Here is a 5,000-nt window from a genome sequence, read left to right as displayed (position 1 = left end):
TCAACAGGATTCGAACACATGACGTCTGCGCTCGACCACCGAGGCAACTCAGTTGAAAGCAGGTTAATTTGTTGGACTTATGTGTTCCCGTGAAGGAGTCCATGAATGAAATAAACGTATATTTGAAGTGCAGGTGCACTTCTTCATCAACCTTGAACCCAGGCTCTCTCTCCCTAACTCCAACGACAAGAAAGATGTTTTTTCACAAACAAATAAAAACTCTTAAAGAATGGAATGATTTTCGTTCAGGGCCATACTTAAAAGACGTCTATTCGAATTTTTGAATAACACGTTCACACCGTTCGTAATCCGGAAACTACCCTACTTAACTGGAAAGACGGCAAATCAGAAACACGCTTTGTAGTTCAGAATAAAAACGCGTCCACGCGTTCTATGCGGATTCAAAAATGATTACGTCAACACGTGACGTATTCAAATTGAATTTGCCCATCCACACGTATCCGGGTTCTTTCTAGTGACCAGGACTCCTCTGTGACTATTGGCCACAGAGCATGCAGAGCATACACCATCAGGATGAAGGGGTAGTTTCTAAAGAAACTGTGGTGCTGAGTCGGTGGGGAAGTAGTATACAAAAATTTGGTTTATCAACGGAGTTGATAATGTAAATTGACCACCGTACAGAGATTCTAAAAGCTAGAATCTCTGTACGAATCTCTGTACGGTGGTCAATTTACATTATCAACTCCGTTGTTAAAACAAGTTTTTGTATACACCATCAGGAGTCGAGTTGGCGAGAAGAGACTGGACCTGAGTTTGTAACGTCATCGGATTTTAAAGTACCCGACGTTTTTGAGACGCGGAAGGCAACCGGAAGTGAGTTGTTTTCCTTTTTAACTTGTCTTCACGCAACTACAGTTATATTGCTAAGTTTCTTTTCTCCATGAGAGATGATTGGTTTAAAAATCTGGGAGACAAGCGAAATATTCACTTCCGGTTGTCGTTTCCCTCCCTAATATCCGGATTCGACCGTCCACATGATTCCAAATTCTTTGCGTATTTAAAACTTTCCACTCCGGAAAGCGGATTCAAAAAGGTTGCGGATTCGGAAGCCGGATTCGCCGGATACGTGTGGACGGAAGTCGAATCCGCAAAGAAAAATTGCCGATTCAAAATATCCGGATACGTTTGGAAGTCGGCTTTCAATTAATTTGTCTCCTCTTTCCACAGGCAGCCCAAGCTCGGTGTACGTTTTATAGAATTTGTATGGTGGGAAAATAAGCTGTAAATGTAGAAATAAACTTCGCTTACCTCTACGTACAGTTGTCCTTGTCTTTTCTGTGCAATCGGAGGGCAAACTGTGTCCGTTTTAGCCGGGTTTGTGGCTTTCAAATTTTTACGATGTCGTTAGTTGTCATTTCCCCTCACTAAGAGAAGAAAGGCTGGTGACTCGCGGCGATCTCGCCCCACGAATTGCCCTCGCATCACAAAGCAACGGTCCGAATCGCCATAAAAACACCACAGTCTTAGGGCCAGATAAATTTCCTATCACATCAACTCCACACTGGGACCACACAGCGATTTTAAGTGGATAAATTCCAAATAATGTTCGGCTTTCTATAATCTTCCCATGCGTTCAGCTAGATGTGTGGCTACGGCCGTTATAGCTGGATGGCGATCGTATTACATTCTGCACTCTCATTGGCCAAGTGTTTCAAATTGTCCAATGAGAGAGCAGAATGTAATACGAAAGCTTAAAGTTAATTTTCCCATACAAATTCTGTATGGCTGCCTGTGCTCTTTCCTGACATTCCAACGACAATTACAAATTACGGTTATTGTATAGTCCATTACAAACTACTTACAGAAGGAACATGTATATCTGCATGATTTCATCATGGCAGATATGTTATTTGTGCAAGCTTCCTTCATGATGATCTCAAAATGGCAGAAGTAAGCATCAGCCTCATCTACGCATGGCAATTCCGCCATCTGTGCAAGTGCTAGTCGGATATCTGCGGTTGCACCTAAACATAGAGAGGAGTTTACAAATAACTGGTATGAAACTAGAGGTGTATGACAAAAAATAAAAAAGAAAGGCGTATTTCCTGGTGTTTACAAGGCTTCAATTATGCAAGGAAATTAGAACTCAGCAACTGAATTTAAGCCTAGAAAATAACTGCCAAGAGTTTGCTGGCTATGATAACACCATTTCCGGCTTAGTTTTTCAGCAGTTAGGCCGTGTTTTCACGACAGCCGTTGTCTCGCTTAACATTCCTGAAAGTGGTTTGTTTGCAGACTTCGTTAAGCGACTTAAAAATGTTACTTGTTTGCAGCGACAAAAAACTTGTGTAGAGCACACTGAGGCGACATGTAGCAGGGACGTGTTGCGGGGACACACACATGAAAATGTTGTAAGTACATGTTTCAAGGATATGTTGCAGCGACATGTCCCCTCGTGTGAACTGATACTTTTGTAACTGTGCAACACTAATCTGGGGGTTATTTTGTCCCCGCGGCGTGCCCCATGAAGTTCAGCTGGTTCAAATTCATGGGACACGTCGCAGGGACAAAATAACCCCCAGAACAAGGGCCGGTTGCTTAAAGCCTGGTCAGCCCTAATCGTTGGTTAAGAGGTATCAAAACCTATAGGTTTCCATGGTATTTAACGCTGGTTAGCGCTAACCATTCTTCGAGCAACCTGGACCAGTTTGTTATCGGACAGTTCAATGAGACAATCACAATCAAAGTTGTAGTTTAAATCAACCAATCACAACCTTGGTTTCAGTCACCATAGAAACAGTGTACAGACTCCTAAATTGGAGCTTGCTTTCTTTCTTTCTTTCTTTCTTTCTTTCTTTCAGAGCGACAATAAAAAATTTACGCTTCTTTTGTCAGTCTTTTAATGCAAATTTTCCCTTTCTTTCATAACTTGGAAATTGTAATTTTTTATGATTAATAAATTCCGTCTGTGGCTTTCGCCCAGTTGTGCACCATTGAGATTAGAGCTTGTGTAGTTGATGACTTTAGTTGGTATGGCGCCAAACTGGTTTGGATTAATAATATCCAGAACTGCAGGACCCACGTGATTACGCACGATAAATTCATCTGTAAAGTAGCTGAGGAATTTATCGTGCAGTTCTGAATATTATTGATCCAAACCACTTTGGCGCCATACCAATTAAAGTCATCAACTACACAAGCTCTAATCTCAATGGTGCACAACTGGGCGTTCCCCAAGGCACTAAGCTCGGTCCTTAGCTTTTCCTGCTGATGATAAATGATCCGGCTCCATCCATCAGAAGCTCAAGCATGGAAATACGTGGACGACACAATACTGGCCGAAGTTGTTCCGAAGTTCGGAAGAGTAGTATCCAGTGCTCTGTCATCGAGGTGGGACAATGGACAATAAGAAACAAACGCCATTTGAACGCGGATAAATGTAAAGAGCTAATCGTTGACTTTAAAAAATCAAAACATCGGTTTAATTCTATTTCCGTCAACTCCAAAGAGGTCGAGTTAGTAGATCATGCAAAAATCTTGGGAGTTACCATTGCTAGGACTCTCCAGTGGAATTGCCATGTTCATGAAGTCATAAGAAAGGCTAATAAGCGCATGTATTTTCTCATTCTGCTGAAGCGCGCACGGGTTCCTATTAATGATATCGTTAGTTTTTCTTCTACTTGCATTAGGCCTGTATTGGAGCATTGCACGCATGTATTCCATCATGCTTTGCCAACCTATCTAAGTGACGAACTAGAGCATGTACAGAGATGAGCTTTGTCAATCATCTCTCCAAATGGCATGCCTTATCATGAAAGGTTTTCTTTGTGTAATCTAGAGACCCTCAAGGACATACGAAGCGAACTATGTAATCAATTATTTTGATTCAATTATGTCTGATCCATGTCACAAGCTAAGCCATCTTTTACCAGACCTAAATGAGTTTAAGGTTAAGCACCCTGTCATCCGTACAAAACGCTACATGGACACTTTTATTCCCTCAACGTCAAATAGATGAGTACGTAAAGCCAACATAGTTTTATCATTGTTAGATATAGTCTACTAATAGGTATATAGTTTTTTTATTCATACTTATATTGTAAATAGTCATGCAATTCAGCCTTTCGACCGCTAGATCATATTTTTAATCAACCTATCTATCTATCCAAGAGGACTTCATGTCGTCCAATTCGATCTGTAATCATAATCGTGATAAACAAATCGGACTCCCGCTCCGCGGTCGTCCAATTTTGTTATAACTCGTATGATATATTACAGATCGAATTGGACTCCACTCGGTCCTATTAACATTACAAACTTGGCCGGGTATTTCAAGTTGCTGTTCTGCAGACGACGGCAAAGAAATGGACAAAAGGGAAAAACGCAGGTGCAGGGAGTGCAAAGCTTTTGTTTTTGCCCACTAAATATGCAAATTCTTGACGTTCTCGTTGCCGTCGCCATTGTCGTTGCTTAAGTTCTGGTAGACTTTCATATACCGGACTAAAATGGCGGGGGACAAAAAAACATAGACTAGTAATTAGCAATCTGAGATAGAGGTATCGTCAAAGTTTTAGAACATTCATGGGAGCCAATTCAGAGCTACCTTAAATAATCGAAAATATAAGGTAGCTCTGAATAGCCTCCCATGAATTTTTTAAAAATTGATGATAGCTCTATCTTAGATACCTAATTACTATTCTACAATAAAAAATGGAGGTCACTGTCACGAAATTTCTTTTTTCTCGCTTTTACATTAATTATGTATAGTCACCGTTCGTTTTTCTCTATCATTCTTCCTGTTCTCTTCACAAGTTCCATAGTTCAGTGTTGTTAATTATTCGTATTTCATAACGGTGTTAATGAACTAGTGTTGTTGTACCATTTCTAGTAGGAAAAAAGTCTCACGTTATAAGCTAAATTAATGTACAGTAATAGTATAAATTTTTGTAACCTTGAGATACGTTTTGGTTGGTGGAGCAGAAAGTTTGCAGTTGAGAAAAGAGCAAGAGCTTTCGAAAGAAGTTGGAAAAGAAAAGTAT

At 40.5% G+C, this 5,000-nt stretch overlaps 1 long non-coding RNA gene across 1 annotated transcript in view; it reads right to left on the bottom strand.

The window, feature by feature from the left end:
- Positions 1 to 5,000, bottom strand: part of LOC138059010 (uncharacterized) — a 10,867-nt gene that overhangs the window by 311 nt on the left and 5,556 nt on the right. The window contains exon 2 of the long non-coding RNA XR_011134133.1: positions 1,824 to 1,985. This is a non-coding gene — a long non-coding RNA (uncharacterized lncRNA). The remainder of the gene's footprint in view (positions 1 to 1,823; positions 1,986 to 5,000) is intronic.

Source organism: Montipora capricornis, chromosome 8 (assembly GCF_036669925.1).
Source record: "Montipora capricornis isolate CH-2021 chromosome 8, ASM3666992v2, whole genome shotgun sequence".
NCBI lineage: Eukaryota > Metazoa > Cnidaria > Anthozoa > Scleractinia > Acroporidae > Montipora > Montipora capricornis.
This window is presented reverse-complemented; position numbering and strand designations above follow the sequence as displayed.